At 41.9% G+C, this 23,442-nt stretch overlaps 1 long non-coding RNA gene across 4 annotated transcripts in view; it reads left to right on the top strand.

The window, feature by feature from the left end:
* Positions 1 to 23,442, top strand: part of LOC308057083 — a 97,842-nt gene that overhangs the window by 44,653 nt on the left and 29,747 nt on the right. For 3 of the 4 annotated variants that reach the window (XR_013925112.1, XR_013925113.1, XR_013925114.1), the window contains exon 2: positions 5,386 to 5,435. This is a non-coding gene — a long non-coding RNA (uncharacterized lncRNA). Of the gene's footprint in view, positions 1 to 5,385; positions 23,389 to 23,442 lie in introns of all 4 variants that reach the window. The other variant, XR_013925115.1, reaches the window with a different exon arrangement.

Raw genomic sequence — 23,442 nt, 5'->3', positions numbered from 1 at the left:
AGAATTCTTTCTCTCGTATGGGACCCTCTCTGCCAAACCAGGCATCTCAGCACAGTTACAGACATAAACCTATAAACCTTTCCAAATGATTCTAGGTAGCTTGAAATGAGGTCATGTGGGTGCCATGTCTTTCATTATAGAACTTTGTAGGAAAAATACTGATGGGAAAGAAAAAATCTTCTTCTGTTTTGAGAGGAAATGCCTTTATATATATATCTACTGACAAGAGTAGAAGGGGCCAATGAGAAAATAGAAATTATTAATAGTTTTTAATAAGTATTTACATGTATTTTAGCAGGACTGTACAAATATAAACCAAGTTGCTTTGCCACCTGCAAATAAATCGTCTGGCTCTATTTTTAATACCTATGGGTAGATAGCACAGGGAATATTGCTACTTATGTGAATCCTAATACATGGAAATATTTTCATTGCTGTGTTCATTTGAAAACTGTAATTGTGCTGGAAAAAAAATTATTGGGCAGACTGAGGTAGCACATGTATGATTATTTCTAACATGCCTAAAACTTTTGGGATCCTGGTTCCTAAACAGACCAGTGTACCTGCTGGATTCTGTTTGGTTTTCTTGGGGTTTTGTTTGTTTATTAATAGGGGACTGGAAGGTGTATTGGATGTAAACCATCAATGCAAGTAGCTCTTCAGTGAACTTTTCCATTAGTTTGTCAAAAAAGTTCATGGTTTTGTAGTGGTATGATTTTTAAAAGATTTGGCTCTGTTCAGTGATTAATGTGAAACAGCTGGTCCTGTCTTACCTTTGTCTTCTAAGGTTCTTAACAGTGGGGAAGTGACAGCAAATCACGGTATCAACTCAGGGCAATTAGAAGTTCTTTGTCAAGATTTATACACCTACTCACAGACTTTCTGTGCAAAGAGGACCTTGTCTCTCAGTGATACCTGCAAGAGATTTCCGAAAGTGAAGCAGCCTTCAGTGCACTAGAAAGCTCAGTTGGGAAGCAGGTAATGGTCCAGCAATACTGACTGGAAAACTGCTGAATCTGCTGCCGTCATAGCAAACTGCTGGGTAATACATTAGCCGATGTGGTCTTCACTAACCACGTAGTGCTGTTTTTTTTCTTTTTTTGTGAGAGAGGTCCTATGTATGTACAATCATGAGCATGAAACTGTGTCCACAGAACCAACAGAGAAGTCTGCACCGTTGGGTCCAGCAGAACTTGGATCTGGTCATCAGAGGCTGCTGGTGTCAGCTAATAGTATGCATGCAAGGAACAAAATTGTGCCTACATGATTGGTTTGATAGTTTGTTTCAAGTGCAACTCACAAGTGGCTCTGAGGCAAGCAGTAGGACAATGGTAAAGCAAATAATACATCAAGATATACAAATACTAAGACTGATGTAAGTGTTCCCAAGTCTCAATGGCTGCATTTGTGGTTATTTGACACTGACATAGAAGACGATATACAGTCAGACCAGAATACTTGGACAATTACATTGGGCAAGTCAAGTCGTTTTGAGAAGTCATTCTGTCTAAGTCATCCTGAAGGCTTCATGATTAAAATATGAATCAAGACACAAGTCTCCAAATGTTCTAGATAGCACTTGGGAGGGAGAATTAGCATATACATTCTGTATGGGAAATGGAAAATATAGTTATTTAAATCAGGCATAAACAATGTTCTGGGTGGCTTCAGTTTTGCAAAAGTATCATGCCTGGGATTTTGTATTTCATCTTAGGTCATAAGGCAACTCCTCACCTAGTGGAGATCAAAAGTGTTCCACTGTGATCAGTAGAAGGATCACAGATTTCACCAGCTCATGATGTCAGCTTGAACACCTACTGAGGAGATGGTTTGGCCCACCACTGTTTGAAACAGACATGGGTAAATATATTTTTCAAAAGTGCCTTTTATTTGCACAAGTGAGAGATGGGTGTTTTGAGTTCTTTCCAATTATAGGTCTAAAGTGTAAAAGCCCCTGCGTTACCATTTCTGATTTTGACTTTTCCATTCATAAGAGAAAGACTGAGCTCTCTGAGGTTATGCTAACACATGGAGACCAATTATTTGCTCTCGTTTTAGCTGTACAGGCTATCAAAAAGTAAAATAACACAACACACTCTGGCTTCAAGGCATGTGAAGTAAAACATGTGCCTAGTACTTTATACACAAAGTGAAGAAAATGTTTCACAAGAAAGGCAGTACTTTAGTATTTGACACTGGTAAATAAACATTGTGGTAACTTTGACCAAAAAAGACTGTATTTTTTCAGTCACATGTGATGAATATTATTCTTTTATGAGACTGTTTCACTAACACTGCATCACATATGATACTCCAGAATAATCAGCCAGTGAGGCGTATTTTAAGTGAGATGAAGGAAAGGCAGCATGACAGTGTAAATACCGAAGCTTGTAAGTGTGCTGTGTGTTTTCTGTACAGTGGCTATTTCTGAGGTCCAAGGCCAGCAGTTCTCGCTGTGAGCAGAGTACTCTGCGTGCTGGAGGACTTGGAGGCAAAACTGCTGTCTCCTAAGATTGCTACAGGTGTCTGAGAGGAGGGCTGGGGCAAGTGCATTACACAAAGGTGGAACAAGACTTTCCTCTGTTCCTGGAAACTTCTCTGCCCCACCTCCATCTGGGCTTGGGGAAACTTAAAGGTCCAGGGTGAGAACCCAGAGGGGTTTGCCAAGAACTAGGCAGGCCTGCAGTTGAGATGGATCAATACCCTACACCAGTGACTATGAACTGGTACTTGGACATTGGAAGTAGGATGGCTAATCAGAGATTCTAGCCACCAGGAAGCTGCAGAAACATGTACCTGTGTTGCCACATCAATGTAATAGGCACAAAACTGGGTTGGAGTATCTAGACAAACGGCTGTCACCTCTGCAGCTCCCTTTGATGTGCAGAGAATTAAATGCCTGTAGTTCAGCAGGGTTTTCAAGCAGCCTTATCATGAAGTGCAGCTCTAATGCTAGACCAGGGTCGTTCTCCTTTCCTGGGCTCCCTGTTCTCCCTCTACCTCCTCCTCTTCTCTCCCTACTTCCTGTGCAAGGTCTGGCAATGAGATGGTGCAGCTGCTGGCAGCTCCAGTGGCTGGGGAGGAAAGATTTGGGGCTTCACCTTTGAAAGCCCAGGACTGTAATTCAGAAGAACCTTCTTTTCTCCCTTGCTTGAAGCCAACCAGCTTATTCTATTCAGAGAAAATTATATTGTATTTTTTAATGAAAAAAATCTTTGCTGACCAAACGGGTTTGCCGGTGTTCTGCTAGCTCCAGTAACACCGCCATGTGGAAAGCGATCAGCCCTGGAGTTCCAATAATATGTGGAGCTGTAGCTTTGCTTTGCAAGCGGACAGGGTTGTAATAGTGTCTGCTGAAACTGTTCCTGCCAAAACAAACACCAGGAGAAATCTCTTTTCCGTGTACCAAAGTCTCACTTTAGCATTTGCTAGGGAACACATTTTACTTTTCCGGTCTTATCTTCTGCCTGTGTCAGACAAATATGGCACTGCAGATAGGTAACTATCAGTCAACATCTTGGTACTGGAGGTCTGCCTGACAAGTTGTGGGCTGCAATCATTTATGCAGTTTTCTCTGTATGTTTGGGGAGGGCTTTACTCTTTCGTTTCAGCACTTTTATAAGAGCTCAGGGCTGGGGCCTGCATTTTTCTGCAGTAAGCTCACAAAGCTGGATTCCCCTCGGACTTGCAAACCTTGGCCACATTCATATTTTACATGAGCCACTGCGCAGCTGATTATTCTGGTGTTTATTTTTCTTGATTTGAAATAATTCTTATTTCCTTCTGAGGAAACTTTGCCTGTTAATGACTGCTAGCTGTAACATGCTGGCAACTGTCCTCAGGTCTTCTCCCATGCCTCTGTCTCACCTCATCCATCACCTCCAGACATGAGGTCAGAGGTTGCCGTTAAGTGGGGGAAAAATCATGCTTTTGAGGAATTGAATTGTTTTGCTTAAAAAATTTGTCCTGAGGTTAGCTATTCAAGCCTCCTTGGCTCAAGTGGTCTTCTCTCCCGTAGGAACAGAGATCCCAAATTTCCCAGTGGTGAGGTCATAGCTTTGGGCATACTGATACCAAAAGCACATGCTATATCATACTGACTGACAATAATTAGGAGATGCTCTGTGCAGTTGTGTCACTGTATTTATCCTTGTGTCTTTGGGGTGGGGAGGTGTGTGTGTATCTCTGTGTGTAGTTACAAATGTCTGTGAAAGTGAGATGAAGAATCTGCATCCAGATCTGTCCCTCGCTGCTACATGGGTTTGCCCCTCCAAAGCTGTACCCAGAGCCTGGATCCCAGGAGGAACTGGAGAGGTTCTTCCCCCCACCAAGACAGGGGAGTAGCTGGGAGCAACACCAAGCTAACAGTAGGTTTCAGATGTATGAGAAAGACTTTTCCCATAAATTGAAGCAGGCTCAGGCTGTTTTGGAGATTCACATGTGGTTAGAAATGTTGGTAGTCAACATCTAGGATGCAATGAAAAAATGCAGACTTATGATACTTGCATTTCAGTTTTGTGGAGCAAAGTGGTTTGATTGCTTTTGACTAAAGCTGACCTGTTTTGCTGGTTTGACTAGGCTAGCTGGCCTTCTCAACTTCTGGGTTATCATCAGCCTCAGGAAGTGTAAAATAACATGAGTGTACACCATATTTAGCTGTTTAATTTATCAATCATTCCCAGGAAATGCTGTCATCCATGCAGATGGGTAAGTATAGCATGGAAGCATGGATTTAGGCCATGGTGTCTTAATTTCCCCCAGATCTTTTACTTTATTGGGAACAGGAAATTCCCTGAGTTACTTTTCAATCATAAATAATATAAAATTTCAAAATGCTTTATTGAGTTCCAAACTCAAAGTACCATTCTCATTTGACTATGCAATTTGTAGCTGAAGCTTACTTGTGAGCCCACCAGCCCTAGGTTTCAAGGAATTTACCTTCAGGAAAAGCTCCCAGTCTTTCTAGGAGATAGAGAGAGCATTTTACATCCATGCAAAACACCAGATTATTCGGGATGCTAACCAGCAACCTTTGCCTGAGTAGCCATCGCTCCTAAGTGATGAATGGTCACTTCGCTTTGATTTGACTTGCCAATTAAGACCTTGGTGACTATCCTATGTTATTTGAGAATATACACATGAGCCTTCTTGAAACATAAGGGACTCCTGTGTTGTCTACAATCTTTGATAAGAATTCAAATTTACCATCCACTACCGTAATGGAAAAAAACACTTGTAATGCCTGATAGGATAATAGAAATCCTGCCATGATCTGGTATTATTTAATCGGACTGTGAAGACAAGTCCTCCATTCCCATTTCTGCCTTCTCTCTCTAGTTCTTCATGTGGTGTATGTAGTAATTCTTTTTTCTTCTCCATTTGCAGCTAGATGAAATGTTTCTTGATCACTGCTAAGCTGCTCGTGTCCAACATAGGTAATTATTTATATTTAATATTATTTGTTTTCACCTAAATATTGGAAGACAATCTGAATCAAACTAGACATTGCCACCTAAATATCAAATACACATCAAACTTTCTACCTCCTGTAGTCTGCTCACATCATGAAATGCTTTCTTTTGTCGTAAGTCATGCCACTCTCTCTGATGGCTTGGTGCTTGATTTATGAAAATCCACATAGTTCTAAAGTGTTACAAAGGAGACATCATGTCAATAGCTACGTGCAACGCAACAAACACTTGGAAGTCAAACATGTACTAACAGATGACATATACAGGTGTTGAACACTCAGCAGATGGTGGCCAGCTTCTGATTCCACTGAAGTTTTTGGTTTTTTTCACTAAAATTGGAATTTAACACAAATAATCTTTTAAATTTTCAAAGGAATGGAAGGTTTTCTCAAGTTGAAATGCAGGTAACAGAGAACAGGCTGTTAATATTTATACAAGCTGTCAAGTTAAAGGAACTTTTTATCTAGAATTATTTTTTTTAATGTGCTGGGCAATTTTTGCCTACCTTTGGGGTTGACAGAGTGGCCTGGAGAAGGTGAAGAAGGTCTATTAGGTTTTCCATGGGTAATCAGTTGCAGAAATATTTTTAAATGAAACAAATCCCTTCAGGATATGAGGTGGAAATTACAATACATTATTTTTGTTGACTGGAATTACCTCTTTAATTACCTCTTTAATATGGCTTCTTAAAAGAAAAGTTTGAAGAAGCACTCTGTGTTATTGGAAATCTCATGATTGCATGAGGAGAATGCTGGAGTATTCCTATGGTACTTTGATATCATCCTAGTAAATGATCCAAGTGTTGAAATTCAGTGTGGAATGGTGGCTTTTTCAAAACCTTACCATGTGTTTCAGCCCTCCTGGCAAGCACAGCATTATCTGATGGTGTGTTGCTTGCTAAGGAATGGAAAAAGACAAGGGAAAAGAGAATGTGGGCTTTGTATGAGCTATGGTATTTGAACTAAAGCTGTAGCTGAATAGAAGCTTGCCTATAAGTTTACAAACATACAATTAAGACCCTTACTGTTGTCTAAATCCTTTTCCTTGCCTTATAATTTAATGGTAAAAAGCATTACTGTTATTTTTGGACTTTCATAATAGATCTAGTAGCCACAGAGAGAACCGAATGTCGTTCAATTATTTGTGAAACAAGTTATGCCCCTCTGCAAACTTCACTGTGTAATTTGCACTGGCTTTGCAGTTTACAAGAATGCACACACTGGTTTAAATACTCCCCTCTCCCTGGAATTAGAAGATGAAGTGGCAGAACTGCCACACAAGTGGCTATGATTTTAGTGCAACAGTTGCAGCTCATTTTATCTCCCAAAGTCAGAAATAATTTGTCATAATAGTCTTCCATTTCAATCAGCAGTCTGTGCCTGTAATGAATAAAACATGGCTGTCAGAATTAAAAGGAATAGAGTTACGGTAACACACTCTGAGCACTGTTGAGTGCGATTCAATAAAATTATGGATTTCTCCCCATTTATGACTTGCGGTTCATTTTGTTTAACAAATACAGTAGTCAGTTTTTTGTTACACTGGTTGTCTACCCAAAGCAGACAGCCTTTGAAATGTACCCCTTGACATTTTCATTTGGTTTCTGTGTGTTTGCATGCTGGTTTTATATGTATTTTCCTGGTTGCACAGTATAGATACCATTCAGCAGCACAGCCACAGTTGCCACTGGACAGCTTCATCATTTCTGCTTATGTCTGCATTTGCCTCAGCCTCACCCAGCTGAAAAATGCACTCTGTGCCTCCAAATGACGGTGTTTGGAAATCTGGCCAGGGCTTTCTACAGCGCCAGGCAAATCTCGAAGCTGACCCTGAAAACTTGCTGTTATCAGTTCGTATCAGACGGAAACAGACCAGCTTTGCCCTAATTAATTGTTCTACACAATGGTGGTGAGATTTAAGAAGATATATGCAACCACTTTGAGTTGATCATACTAGTATCAATTCAGTTGAGCATGAAAAGGGAAAGCTTATCTGGAACAAAATGGTGTCCATTAAGACCAGTAAAGTGAAGTTTTTGACGTTACCTCACAGTAGGTAAATTTCTGCCTCATTCCATGGGAGGGTGCAACAGGGTGATGGTGTGCCCTTCCAGTCTCTGGTACAGGGTTGGCTCTCATCCCTGTGAGGTTCCCAGCTAACCTGGGGGAGTAAGGCTGTGTTGGAGAAAAGACCCTTTCTACCCCTCACACCCTGGCATCCTTGCAAACTCATCTGGACAAATGCAGTGGAGATGTTATGACTCGGATCCTGCACCAGGGTTCATGGGTTACAGGGATAAACCTGTCCTGAGGAGGACACTGATCCTCCAGAGCTTCAAATCTGTCCATTAGCTTTGCTTTATTTCTACCTTACTCCTCACTGCTCAGCCGCGTACGAGTGCCTCCAGGATCCCAGCTTCTGGGCCTCTGCCTGGATTCCTGTGCCTTAGAAAAGTCCGTGTAGGGAGCCAAAGCCTCTGCTAAAAATCATCTTCCCTGTGGATCTGCTTGCTGTGACGGACTGTGTAGAATGCATGCTGTGACAATATTTATGAAAGAGTATTAAACAAGTGAAAAGTAAAGGCATGAATGCCTGTTTGCATATGTGTAGGAAAGAAAGAAGGCGTTGGTGTTGGCATCCCTCATTTGAAGTATTGCCATGGCCTGTGTTCAGCTGATGCTCTGCAATGCCTTCCCGTTGACCTGAAGCACTAATGCCAGCTGAATATCTAGCCCAGCTCTCAAACCTTTTTTTTGTGTTTCCGCTACCAGTGCATAAAAAAACCTTCCTGTAAATGGTGGCACCAGCACACAGCATAGTGGGCATATGGGCAGTCCAGTTTTCAGCATGCATCGGTACACACTGTTGACAACTGCATCACATGTGGAAAAGGGGGCTGAAAGAGAGAGGCAAAGAGGTTTCTCAGACACAGAATAGAACTTTCTGCTGTTTTGCCTTCTCCCCTTGTTTAGTTTCCATTTGCTGTCAAGGAAAGTGCTGACATTACTCCAGGAGGACTTGTTTCCAGTTGTGCCTGTGCTGATCGACAAGATTGAAGCCGGTCAGCTAAGCTTTATCATGTCCTTCAACAGTGTCTGTAATGAGGCAGGGGGAACACACTGGGAATTCAAGGAGCAGAGGTTTTTATCTGTCTCTTTGATGCTTGATTGGCAGTAATACAGGAAAATAAAAAGCTATATAAACAGAAAGTACTAGGGTGGTTATACCACACCTTAGTGCTACTTTGTGCTTATGCTACAGATTTGCACGAGGCACTTACAGCATTAAAAAGAAAACAAACATGGCGGGGAGCATTTATAACATGCTTCATTTTCTATGAAAGCAAATAGTAAGCAGGCAAAACCATTGCTGACAGGATTAAAAACATGCTGGTAGCATCATCTGAGTTGCTTTGAAATGCCTGGGGAATCAGGCATATAAAATGGAACGTGTCATCTTGGGTCCTCTTTAGGTCTGCTTCTCCCTTTCAGACTAATTGTGCTCGGGACAGCCAGCCAGACCTGCTATGGCTTTTTGGACTGTTAGTCTGTCTGCTCTCTCTTCTTCTTCTAGGTGCTGATGCTTGGTGTGGTTCCCTCTGTTTTTTTACTTATTTCTGAGGACTTAATACACACCTACAGAAGAACAGGGCAGCCCTGAAAACAAAAGTGTGTGGTATTTGTTTTTCAGGGTTACAAGCATTGCTTTCTGCATTGTGGGTGTGGGTGGCATCACTATTTGCACAGGTCCTTTGACTTTTTTTTATATACTTAATTATCCATCCTCCCTTTGTGAATCTACAGGGGAAAAATGTTTCGTGGTTTGTGGTATAAAAGAAAAATGGTGTAGGAGTCCTACAGTACTGGTTTGATATATACTAGAAAGGTTTTAGTTTTATTAGGGATCTTAAATAGGGATCCTGTGAGTCGTCTATTTTATGTCTTTCTTTTTTATGTACAGATAGTGTGAATACCACTGAAATAAATTTTGAAAAAAAAAAAAAACAACAGCTATGCTGTGGTTAATTTTCCTCCCCACTATATCTGTATGACCATGGATAAATGGGTTTGTCACTTGTTTTGAAAAAAATCTGCAGAATTCAAGGAGAGAATGGTAGGGGAAATAATTTTCAGGGGACTTTTCGCTTTAAGCCTGGGCATGTGTATAGAAAATGCTGTGTAATGTAATCACTGTATCTTAAAATACTCAGTAATCAGTAGTTGGAGCAGAGAACATAGCTCAAATGCTCTTCAAATGCAAGCAGAGGAATAGCTAAAAACCAGCATGCTCCATTACAATCACATTTAGGAAAATGCTTTTCCATGTGTGGCTCACCATGTTCTTAAAATAGAGGACACATGACTTCCTAACATTTCCTCTCACAGCTGGGACAAGCACCTGGCTGTGGGTAACCGTGGAGAAAGGAAGGTAACGTAGATGGAAAAAGGAGAACACTGTGGAGACATGCCAGATGCAATGACCTTATTTACTTTTTTTCTCCAATTTCTTTCTTTGGGCTACAGCCACCTCTTGCAATCTGCTGCTAAGGGACTCAGAACAGCAACAGCAGGAAATTCCTCCAGGCTTTCCTCTTGCTGTGGTTGCTGGTGCTCCTTCTTACCCAGAGACTGGTGCTGTGCACCAGCTGTGTGCTCCCAGGTAGTGGTGGACTAAAAAGAAGCATTGCCACATGGAAAAAGCTTTCATGTGGAGCAGCCCTCTATCTGGGTGACATCAGTTGCCAACTAAGTGTCACTGCAGTTTGTTACTCATTACATTGGCTCCCCGTGAAATATGAAGTTGTAGTCAATGTGTCAGTGTTAATCTCCAGGATTGTCAGGACTTGGCAGAGCCAGCCGAGGCAGTGCCTGCCTCCTGGGAGTGATGTCCTGGAACAGCTGCTTTCCCCAGAAACTATGATGATGTCACTTTTGATGTTGATGGTGGAAGTGAGGGGAAGACGGGGGCTCTTGTGGCTTTCAAGATGTCCTGGCTCCCAAGTGGGAAGGTTGGAAAGGCTGGGACCTCACAATGCATGGCACAGCATGGACCCCCTGGCTCATGGACACAGCCCACCATAGGAAGGGGCCTGATGGAGACAGAGGTGAAAGGAAGAGTGGTGTAGAGAATTCAAGAAAAGGAAGGGAATTTAAATATTTGTGAAAGATGGGTATCCTATGTAGCCAGTTTGGAAGAGAAGTTTCTACATTTTATGTTACTGCATTTTTTTTTTGGTATTTACAAAAGGATCTGGTGTTCAAAAGTGCTAAAAGCTCTGGTTTGATACAATGATGTCAAACCTTCAAAGTTTAACATCAGGCACACCCTTTGGAAAAGCTCAGTTTTGCTCTTAATTGTGTAGCTCAACCAGTGTCAGAAAACACTCTTTGGAGCAGTTTGTATCTTTGGAGGCATTCAGCTACTCTTGGTTCTTTTTTACTAGTAGGTGGATTCAGGGAAGAAATTCTCAAGTTAGTGGAGTCAGGGCTCAGCTTTCATTTGTTTTCCTTATGCACTATTCTTCCACTGACAGAAAATGCTTGTTGCTATGTGAAGACCTATTGCACAGAAATTTGAGCTTTGTCCTGTTAAGGGTTGGAAAGCTGATGCATTGCAGATACATCATCAAGCCAAGTGTGTTACTGAAGAGTTAAACCCTTGTTTTGTGTGCTTCAGCTGAAAAAAAGGACCAAGTGGCTTTTATTAATAATATGGATTTAATTATGGATCTGAGAGTTGGGAAAAAAGTAATAAAGGAAAATATTTTGGATGAAGACCAAATGCACCTAAAAAGTTTTTACATTGTTAAGATCCTGAGGGAAAACAGAGACATGAGATATCATCATGGGGAGAGATGCTTGTGGCAAGTCAGGAACAAATATGGAAACACATACGTAAAATATCTGTCAGACATGAAGTAAATGTGTCTCCATTGTGAGTAGGTATTTGAGCTCAAGGCAAGGACTGTCTCTTACTTTGTTTTCGACCAGGAGCAAAAATTATGGGGACCTGATTTACCATTTCCAGGTGGGGTCTTAAAGACAGCTCTAATGTAAGTAATGAGTAATATTAATAACTCCTGAATGTGAATCTGCAGCCCTTGGTCACAGGAGAAGCATTCCTGACTTCTGAGAAGGTTTGTTGGCCATCTGTGGACAATCTAGACATCTGGTTGTGCTCCAAGAAGATCAAGTAGAAAACCAGGTCCCCTGTTCTGCATTTAATTACTGCTAAGAAGTTATGATGAGTGCATTGTGATGCAACCTTTGCAAATGCCACTGGTGATTAGGCTATTGCAATACTATTTAAATATTGCAATATGATGCTCCATCTTAGATTTAACTGGGAAGTACCAATGCAGGATTTGGCAGCTTGGTTTTGGGTTTCCTTCTAGGATGCATTTCTTGAGGAGCTTGTGATGTAAATGCTTAGCTGTTCATTCTGCAAGTTACTGGGTAGAGTTTTCCTTTTAAATAGCCTGGGACCTATCTCTTGGCCAGCAACCCTTCCTTTCTGTGCTGGAGTGCCATGGCAGAGGAATGAAGGATGTAGACTCATTTGGAAGTACCGGAAGAGGTTAAAACAAGAGGACTTTCCCATGAAGATACCAGCCTTGGCCCTTGTTCCCATCTCTGGATTTGGAAAACTCTAGTTTATTGAACTTAAATATGTGTTCAAAGGCCTGTTGATTTCTTAGTTTTTTGAGAGAGTAGAAAAATTTACCAGTGGAGCACACTCAGCAAAACTGCTGGGTGCTTGAGTAATCACCAATTTCACAGAATTATAGAATGGTATGTGTTGGAAGGGATGTTAAGGATCATCTAGTTCCACCCTCCCTGTCATGGGAAGGGTCATCTTTCATGAGATCAGGTTGCTCAAAGCCCCATCCAGTCTGGCCTTGAACACTTCCAGGGATGGGGCATCCACAGCTTCCCTGGGCAACCTGTTCCAGTGTCTTACCACTCTCACAATAAAGAATTTCATCCTAATATCTAATGTAAAACTAGCTTCTGTCGGTTTAAAGTCATTAGTCCTGTCTTATTACTATAAACCCTTGTAAAAAGTCCCCCTTTAGGTACTGGAAGGCTGCTATGAGGTCTCCTTGGAGCCTTCTTCAGGCTGAGCAACCCCAACTCTCTCAGCCTGTCTTCATAGGAGAGGTGCTCCAGCCTCTGATCATCTTTGTGGCCCGTTTCTGGACTCACTCCAACAGGCCCATGTCCTTCTTATCTTGGGGGCCCGAGAGCTGAACGTGGTGCTCCGGGTGGGATCTCACAAGAGCAGAGCAGAGGGGCAGAATCACCTCCCTCAACCTGCTGGTTACGCTTCTTTTGATGCAGCCCAGGATATGGTTGGCTTTCTGGGCTGCAAGTGCACATTGTTGGGCTGTGCTGAGCTTTTTGTCCACCAACAGCCCCAAGTCCTTCTTGCTAGGGTTGCTCCCAATGCATTCTCTGCCCAGCCTGTATTTGTGCTTGGGTTTGCCCTGATCCAGGAGCAGGATCTTGCACTTGACCATGTTGAACTTCATGTGGTTTACTTGGACCAACCTCTCAAGCCTCTCAAGTACCCTGTGGATGGCATCCCTTTCCTCCAGTGTGTCAACTGCACCACACAGCTTGGTGTCATCAGCAAACTTGCTGAGGGTGCACTCAATCCCCCTGTTCATGTCACTGACAAAGATGTTAAACAGTGCTGATCCTAGTACCAACCCCTAAGGAATGCCATCACTGGTCTCTACTTGGACATTGAGCTGTTGACCACTACTCTTTGAGTGTGACTGAGAGGACCATCCATCAAATCCATGTCTCTCCAGTTTAGACAAGGATGTTGTGCAGGACAGTGTCAAAAGCTTTGCACAAGCCCAGGTAGATGATGTCAGTTGTTTTTCCCTGATCTGTTAATGCTGTAACCCTGTCATAGAAGGCCACCGAATTTGTTAGGCACAATTTTCCCTTAGTGAAGCCATGTTATTTGTCACTAATCATCTCCTTATTTTCCATGTGTCTTAGCATAATTTCCAGGAGGATCTGCTCCATGATCTTGCTGGGCACAGAGGTTAGATTGACTGACCTGTAGTTCCCCAAGTCTTCCTTATTTCCATTTTTAAAATTGGGGGGGTATGTTTCCCCTTTTACAGTCTGTGGGAACTTCACCTGACTGTGATGATTTCTCAGATATGACACATAGTGGCTTAGCCTCCAGTTCTGTCAGGATCTGTGGATGCATCTGATCAGGTCCCATGGAATTGTGCATCTTCAGGTTCCTCAGATGGTCTCACACCTGATCTTCTCCTACAGTGGGCAGTCTTTCTTTCTCCCAGTCCCTCACTTTGTCTTCTGTGACTTGGGCCATGTGGCTGGAGCACTTGCTGGTGAAGATCAAGATGAAAAAGTCATTAAGTACCTCAGCCTTCTCCATGTCCCAGGTAATCCAGTCTCCTGTTTCCTTCAGGAGAGGGCCCATTTTTTCCCTAATCTTCCTTTTATCACTGATACACCTATAGAAGCTTTTCTTCCTCTCCTTGATGTCACTCACCAGATTCAATTCTGTCAGGTCTTCGGCCTTCCTAATCTGATCCCTGGCTGCTTGGACAGTTTATCTGTATTCCTCCCAGGCTACCTGTCCTTGCTTTCACCCTCTGTAGTGTTCCTTCTTGTGTTTTATTTTGTCCAGGATCATCTTGTTCAACCATGCAGGTCTCCTGGTGTTTTTGCCTGACTTTGTCTTTGTTGGGACACATCACTGCTGTGCTTGGAAGAGGTGATTCTTGAATATCAACCAGCTGTCTTGGGCACCTCTTCCCTCCTGGGCTCTATCCCATGGTACTCTACCAAGCAGCTCCCTGAAGAGGTCAAAGTCAGCTCTCCTGAAGTCCAGGTTAGTGATCTTGCTGTGCACTCTCCTTGCTGCCCTAAGGATCTGGAACTCCACCATTTCATGGTCACCGCAGCCAAGGCTGCCCTTGAGCTTCGTATTCCCCACTAGCCTCTCCTTGCTGGTGAGAACAAGGTCAATATGGGAAGGGTCAACATGGACTTTGAAAAAGGAAGCTTGGCTGTACAAACCTGATAGCATTCTCAAAAAAGGCTTAGAGATATGTGGATAAGAGTCATCACATTGGCTGATTATTGTTAGCTTTCCAGAGTCTTTTGACAGACTTTTCCACCAAAAACTTTTGAGGAACCTAATACAAGATAGAAGATTCTTACATGGATAAAGGGTAAGAATTGGAACATATGAATAAATCACCAGTTCTTGGAGCTGAGTGAGATCATCAGGGGGATTAAACGGCAATCTGTCATGCAATCTTTTATGTTCAGTGAGCACTGACATGAGAAAATTTGCTGATGAAACTGAATTACTCAAACCAGCAAAGATGAAAGACATCTGTGTAGAGTTGTAGAATGATCTGCTGGGTCACATTCAAGGTAGATAAGAATGAAGTGAGACAAACAGGGGCAAAACCAGTCTTAAATTAACCTGTTAAATGGCAGTTTCTTAGGTGGTGATAACAACTCCGGACTGAGATTGTGGGTATACAACAGATGCATGACAATATCAGCTCAATACTCAATAGAGGTCAAGGAAGTATACAAAATAGTAGCAGTTACTAGGGGAGAAAACAAAACAGAGAGCATAATTTTGCCATTCACTTAGATCTGGAAGGGTCTCAATTGTTTTAGTTCTTTCATATTGGGAAAGGTGCCGCAGAACTGGAAATAAGCCAGAGAAGGCCAGCAAGGGTACAGAGAATCTTTCTAATGAGCTGTTGCTAATGATGTTAGGGACACCCCATGAGGTCAGTGGAGTGGGTCTGGCCTGGCATGCCAGGCCTTTCCCAGGCTCAGCTGAGGCTATGGCTAGGGCTAACGCCTGCCTTTTTTTTTTTTTTTTTTTTTTTTTCTTCCTCAGATTTGTCCCATAGCACTGCTGTGAAAGACACTGGTTTTTAAGGTATGTGAGGACAAGGCTGTAAAAATAAAAAGAAGTAATTTTGTTGAAAGTATCCACTGCACTATGTAGTGGCAGAATCAACCTTCCTCTAAAGAGGTCCATATTCTCTTTTTCAAAATCTTGTTTAAAAGCTAGTTTTCCACATCACTTCTCAGCCACAATCTCACTACTGTAAGCATATTGCATGTAAAGCCTAGGAGTAGTGTGTGAACCACATTTTACACTGGATGGCATGTCTTCCTTACAAACCAGCAAGCTGCAGTTGCAGAAGTGAAGTTTTATGTCTCATCTTGGAGTAGAAAAAGGGAAAAGCTCAGGGCAATCAGCCATGTCTGGTGAACAGGAGGGACAGAGGAGGGAGAGCCATTTTCAAGGTAAAATGCCATCAGTTATACTGCCAAGATCTAAGGTCCCAGATGCAGAGGAAATACATTTCCCACTCCTCTTTTTTTTTTTAATCTTGCAGCCTCTCTCTTTTGTTTTTTAAATTGATTTTTGGCATAACATCACCCCTGGAATCCTGCCATTTACTGCTTTAAAAATTTCTCTTGAAGAGCAGGAGGGAGGCAGGGAGAAAGCAAAGCACAGGGAGGGGAGTATGTAAACCTAATGGAGCTGATTGCAAGGGTATTAACATTTTTTCTGCAAAAATAATCTACAATTTATTTTTGTGATAAGTCCATTTTTGTCAGGCTGTGTGGGAGGGAAGATGATGACTGTTCAGTAGAGATTACTGGCTATTTCAGAGGAGCAACAGGACAGCTAGGCAGAAGTAAACATACTGGTATTTTATGGAGTTTCCTTAGAAGAAGGCTGTCAGTGTAACATGATCATTCCTTAAATCTTTAAAGCATGAAATGTTTATAGTTAAAAAGATGCAACCATAGAAACGTAGATATATTAGAGAAAAATTCTTCTTGTTTTGAGCTGAACGGTTTCTCAGATGCTGAGGAAAGGGCATGGACAGCATCCTCATTGTCCCCAAGCAAATTGCACCATCTGGTCTGCATTTGTCCCTGACAGTGATTTGGGCCAGGTCTCTAGCCAGTTTTCATTATTGTCCCCTGTACCTTGGGTCAGCTGGAATTGGAATAGCTTCTCCCTGCCAGCTTCCTCCATTTCCCACACACCTGCTGCCACCCTCATTTGGTGCCAAGCAGCAGCCCTGTGCAAGCTGGGTGACCGTCCGCAGCAAGATGGGGACTGGTGCAGGCTCATGCGGCACTCTTTCCTGGAGAATGCAGAGTAAAGAAAAATTATGGGATCCCCTTTCTATGCCTGTGGCTCACTGCAAGTTTGAAAAGGATAGATATAAAGCAATCCATGTCCAGTGGAGATATTTCTGGTCATTGATTCTGCTTCAGTGGGGAGCCCTTGGAAGGGTGGGCATGTTTTGGCACCTTACCAATAAAAGCCAGGGGCATGCATGCCAGTTGTTGGGATATAGTAGTGGTGGTGATGTGCTGCAGTATTAACAGTCAAGAATGAATAAGAGTGCCATCATCAGTTGCTGCTCTGTGCTTACCTGGAGGTAGAGTCCACCCTTCCCCATGCCCTGCTTTCACATTGCAGGGCTCTGCTGACTGCCGGCCAGGGCCTTGGCAGCTGCCTACACCGTCATGCTGCTCTTTGTCCAGCTCATCATTTTCCTCTCCTAAAAAACAATGTACTTACAATTAATACTGTAGATGCGGGCTTCCTCTTTTTTATTTCCTGTTGTAATTGGTTCATTCAGCTTTTCCCCAGCTGGTTTCAGCTGAAGCCCCAGTTGGGGTAGCCAGCTTCCAGGTGCTTGGAGAGGAAATGCAGAGTTTACCTTTGTGTAGCACTGAGTAACAAGATATGTGCCCTATGGTCCATATTTTGGGAGGGAAGAGGAAAAGTGGGGGGTGGGTGGAAAGGGAAGGGAGGCCAAAAATGATTCTTGTGTAAAGGATATACGTGTTTTTTGTCTAAATATACTGAACCATGCATATCCTGATATTCTCAAGCAGGATATCTTTAAGTGGATACTGACAGCTGATTTATGCTTGGTACTGAGTTGTTTTTGAAGGGACATATGTGTAAAAGAAAATGTGAAAGATATTATGGCAAAATATAAAAGGAACTGTTGTTTTCATAAATGATCACATGGTTTTAAAATTTAAACATGTCCTTGCAATGTTGGAAAACTTAGGACCACATCACGCTGTTGCACAAGACCTACTAAAATAACACCAGCAAGAAACAGAAGTAAAACTTACTCTTCACATTGTCCTGCAGAAGGGGAAAGGAGAACACAGGCTGTCACACAGTGCAGCCTCTGCTCAAAGCAGGCTCCACCACATTCACCTGGTTCAATCACACTGTCTATCTGAAGGAGCCAAAGGGTATTTTTTCTGAAGTGATGGCTAAAATGTAATTTTAAACAGCACCACACTGCAGGCTGTGAAGCAGCACAATCCTCCCTTGGAGGTCAGTCATTGGGCAGGTGTAGACTCTTCACAGGTAGCAAAAATAGGTCACTGCTTATCTTTCTTGTGTCTGGTTGCTAATGCTACTGAAGATGTAGCAGTCAGTGCTGGTAATGGTGAATGAGGACTACCCTTTTGTGCAATGAAGTCTTCTGTAAATTCACATTACCTACCTGGACTGCAGGGTGACAAGCTTCCAACAGCCACAAGTAGCGCAACATGGGAAAAGCACATCAGCATAGTGAAACTGGTGGTGTAGAGGCCCACTGGCTCTCTGTCTGTGGGATTTTGCTTTGGGCAAGGTGTAGAGGAGTGGCTGGAGTACATTAGGTGACCTCCTGGGGTGCATCTGCTGGTCTACTTTCCCCGAAAGAAACCAGTTGGTGCCCTCTGGGGTTACTCTTGCCGTGGTGAATCAAGGGGTGGGAAGTGGCAGTGCTCTCCTGGCTCTATATAAAAAACTAGTGTTAAAAGGCACCAGATGTTCAACTTAACAGGTCCCAAGGGCAGAGGGGTCCCTGAATCACAGCTGCCCCCATGCCACCCTGTTCCCCTTCAGTCCCTAGTGTTCAGGCACTGTGGAGCCCATCCCCACAGCACTGCGAAGAGCTGTCTGGCCCCTGGCAAAAAATAGTGACATTTACTTCACAACTGCCTTTTTCTATACGTATGCAGCCTCTGCCTTATCTCTGAGGCATTTTTTAAATTCCCAACATTGTAACACGCTCTCTTGCTCTCCCAGGCATCTCACATAACCGTGTGCCTCCCTGCCATGCAGTGCTAAGGAACTAGTTACTGTATGTCTGAGGGAAAGTCTGGAATAATCTTAATTTTCTATTTAAAAAGCAGCTGCCTGTTGCAGCAATTGTCCTAAGGAATGCTTTATAGTTGATCTGCGTCCTGATGTGTGTAATATTACTGAGGACAGGATAAGCCAGATCTGGAGGTCTGTGAATAATACTGTATTGTGAGAGACTTCCACCTTTTCTTTTGCAGCAGACAGAAAGTGTGTGTCACTGGAGAAGGCAAGGCTTTCAATTAAGCTCACCAAGTGTGTATTTACATATTAGGATCATACCAGATGTTCTTCAGAAAATTGAATATTTAGGGTTTTTTTTTTACACAGATCTATTAAGGGATCAGAAAATACTGGCATCATTAAAACAGGCAAGGAAACATTTATAAGGCTGTCAAAAAGCATTGCAGCCTCAGATAAATCCTCTGTCCCAGATCCCTCTTTCCTGTAACTCAGGGGGATGCAAAGGACTGTGAAGCAATGGAAGAATCAAGACAGCTGCTGTACAAGGGTGAAATCAAGGGGCAGTGTTTCACCTTTAAAAGAGCTTGGGCAATGAAGGTGGGAATGATGTCCTTCAGTCATTCTTACCATTCAGGTGGCACAGGGACCAGGCACCTTTGGAGTTTCCTACTGATCCTTTGGGTTTGTGGTGACTCTAGTGAGGTAAACACAGATGTGTTAAGTCACATCAGCTGAAAATTGGGCCCTAAAGTTTGAAAATTGATACTGGGTTAAAAAGCTGATTCTAAAATCTTTGATATTACAAAAAAGAGAGAGAGAAACAAAGAAAGGAAAAGGTTGCTTGTGAAGGAACTTCTGCTGCAGGCAGAGGTTCCAGGAGTAAGATCTCTAGATAATAATTGCATTTTTCTATTCTTTTAACATTGTATTTGTGAATAAAACTTGATTAATTAACCCTTGCTTTTCATATTGGCTCTTTGTAAATGGTAATCTCTTTTAAAGAAAAGGGTATAAAGGGTATAATAGCTGACTTAACATAGTATTGCACCTTTGTGCTTTATAGTATTCTTCTTGTAAAAATCTGCTTTGTGTTGGATCTGTTGTGAGACAGGGTGGTGCAGAAGATTGTCAGGAAAAATTTTAGATGCTACATGGAGCAGAAAAAGCCCTAGTAGCCCCTATACAGTGAAACTGGAATGTGGAGATTGTTATACTGGATTATGTCTGTCATCCATCTAGTCTAGCATCCCACATCTGAGAGCTGTCACTGCCAGATGCTTCAGATGAAAATGTAAGAAATTCACAGACAAGAAATTGTCTTGATTACTGGTAGTTACAGTTTTGCTTAAGCTCTGGAAAGTGTGTTTTAATACCTCTTCCAAAATGCTTACCCTTGATGTTTTCAAAGTCTGTATAAGCATCTAACCCTTTCTGAAAGTTGTTACATTTAGTATTTTAGGGTCTGTCTATGGGAACAGATCCCATTAATTATTCCCATCTTGTATGAACATTTTTTTCAGTACCATTCTGGTCATTCAATTTCATATAAACCTTCTTGTGAGGGAAGATAAAGAACAGAAGCTCTTTACCCAGTTTCTTCCTATAAGCCAGTGTTCCGTGTACATTTTATAATGCCCTGCTTTTTGTCAACACTATGAGATGAAAACTCTGAACCTTAAACTAGAAGAGAAAAAAAAAACAGGAAGGGAAAATTGCTCCTATTTTTGCTGGGCTGAACTATTCAAAGCACAAAGAGAAATATTTAAGTATTCTTCTGGAATAGAGCTTAAATCAGTGAAAGTGAGTCTTGGCTCCATAGCAGTCTTAAAATCCTATAAATTTGGCTTGCATATTTTTTTTTCTTTTTGAGAAACTGACAATACAGTAAACTTCCTGTTGATTGAAACATGATAGAACAACATTTTGTTTTGGCTTTGCTTCTTATGTAAAAAATGCAAAATAAATTGAATTTGGAGGGGAGAAGAGTTACTGCAGTCCAGAATCTTTGATGTTTCATAAAAAGGAATGTTAGAATTGGGTCTTTCACATTTTTTTCAGAATGAAAAAAAATGTCTAGGTGGGGGAGCCAAAATCAGTGCATATGTTTTTTATACACTCAGAAGTTTCTTAACCTGCCTTGCACAAATATACACATGAGAGAATGTAGAAGAGTGAAGAGAGAATGAGATGTGTGTAAAAAATTTAATGAGCTAAAGTGTTCTTGATATACTGGCAGATTATTCCTAGAGCATCAAGCTGTTTAAAACACAGCTGTTTGAGGAATTGCCACTGCCACATACAGTTAAATTATAATGCTTACTACTCCTGTGTTTTGAAAAAGTTTTTTGTTGTTTGGTGGAAGGAAAGGAGGTTGGGGATTTTTATTTTTGGCAGGTTGCCTTTGCAGTGAATAGAATAACAAAGAAATCAGGAAAAGTAACAAAACAAAAGCAGTCAGCAAGACAGAACTGAGTAACTAAAAGCTTAGATGCTTCTATTTTTTATCTGCCATGTTTCTTGAAATCATGTAAACTATTGTAAACCGTTTTTTCACTGGTTATGCAAACAGCGCAGTAAAACTCATGCGGTTCATACTGGATCTGCAGATGTTCTGGAAGTCAAACTCTTGAAGTTTTTTTGTTAACACTGGTGAATATTAAGGTTCATTTGAAAGATACATGGTACAATGGCACTGGCTGCACCAGACATCTCCTGGAATCATGGTGAAGCCATCCATGCAGATGCTAACACTGCTTCTGGAGACAGAAAAATTAGATCTCTGAAGGTGCTGAGAGTCTGATATGTCCAGACAAGAACATTTGAAATCTGGGAAATGAGGTACACTCCTAGAAGCCTGTAATTAGGTTTCTCCATGTTGTTTGTACTGGTGTGAACTAAAATTTAACCCATTTTTATTGCCTGTATTTCAGCTTAGGCTACACTTGATCAAACGTGGGGTAACTTTCATCCAAGTATGGGTGCTGCCAGGGAATAAAACCATATTTCTTCTGCAGACTCTACTGACCCATGCAATATTCAGTAATGCTTTTGTAAGCATATAACGAATGCAGATCAAGAAAGAAAGTATTCTGACTTCAGTTTTTTAAAAACATCTCTGTCACACTAAGAAAGCAGGTTAAAAAAGTGTTTACTTCATACCTCTTCCCTCAGGTTATTGTTGTATTAAACAAACTTTGGCTACAAGGAGCATTCATATTAAAAAATGGGAAGCTTTACAATATGGTAAATAATAGATTCATCAGGGTATCAAGAATATTTTAAATGAAGTGAATAGTTAACTTCATTTTTGCACACTCTGGAAAGGATATTTAAACTGTTTTGACACGTCCAGACGCTCATTTTAGAATCATAGTCTTTCCAGACATTACTCAATCCACCTGACATTGGAGAAGTAGGATTTGTCACCAGTTCCTGATCTAATGTGTTTTCATGCTGAATTGAGAAACTCTTAACTCTATTAATGTTGAGTCGTTCATACTAAAAATATATTTTTTTTCCACAGCCCAGTCTATGCCAGTAGACTTTACTCAAGGGAGAACGTGCAACCTGATACAAATGGGAGAGGTTGGGAGTGGAGCCACTGAGGATTCCCTCCATCAGTGATTTCTAACCACTCTGCCATGAGTATAACATCATTGTTTCAGATATTTATGCTTTTGTCTTCGGTAAGAAGCAATTTTCCATGCTGGTTTAGAGGAATTCATTAGAGGTTATTAGTGAGTAAGATTGCATTCCTGCCATCCTGCAAAACTGCACAACTGTGCTCTTTCAACAAATAATATTTAAATTGATTTATATCAGACCCGTTTAAGGCAACTTTTGATTTCCAGGAAGTCAGACCTTGTGTTACTATGGAAAAAGTTTCCTTAGATGTGTTGCAGAGTCACAGAGCAGCTGAGGCTGGCAGGCATTTCTAGAGTTTGTCTTGTACAACCCCCTCTGCTGATGCAGGGTCAGCCAGAGCAGGCTGCTTGGGGCCTCCTCCAGATGAATTTTGGTATTTTCAAGACTGGGATGTCACAACCCCTCTGTGAAATCTATGCCAGTGTTTAAGCACCCTCATGTTAAGGAAGTGGGGCTATTTTTTAATTTTGTGTAATTTCCTGCACTTCAGTTGGCAACCATCACCTCTTGTCCTGTCACTGCATATCACTGAGCTACATCTCCTTTAATTCCTCACCTCAGATGTGTATATATGGTGCTAAATCCCCCTGACTCATCACTTAGCCAGGCTTTTTGTGAAGCTCCCTCCTCTCAGAATCCTGCAGTCCACCCAGACCATCTCATAGCTGCTGTAGCCAAGGCTGCTGCTAACCTTCACATTCCCAACCAGCTCTCTCTTCCTGTGAGCATGAGGTTCAGCAGAGCATCTCTGTCTATTGGCACCTCAATCACCTGTGCAAGGAAGTCAACACTAATGCACTCCAGAAACCTTCTGGATTACTTGTGCCCCATTGCATTACTCTCCTGAATGTTACTGGGGTGGCTGATGTTCCCCATAAGGACAATGGCCTGAAGACAAGAGACTTCTTCCAGTTGACCAAAAAATGTCTCGTGCTTCTTCATGACCAGGCAGTCTGTAGCAGACATCCACCACAACATTGCCAGCATTGTTTTACTCTCTAATTCCAATATGAACTCTCTGTTGGTGACTGTGTACCATCACCTCTCTTGCCTGTCGTTCCCGTTTAAAGCTCTCCACTCCAGGCTGGTCTGCCTGTATTATGTAACCTGTAGGTAGCAAGTTTTTTTTTTTTTTTTTAATTTGTAGGTAACACAA

This window comes from Falco punctatus, assembly GCF_963210335.1.
Source record: "Falco punctatus genome assembly, chromosome: Z".
In the NCBI taxonomy this organism is placed as follows: Eukaryota; Metazoa; Chordata; class Aves; order Falconiformes; family Falconidae; genus Falco; species Falco punctatus.
The sequence above is the reverse complement of the archived record's forward strand: the minus strand, read 5'-3'. Positions and strand labels throughout refer to the sequence as shown.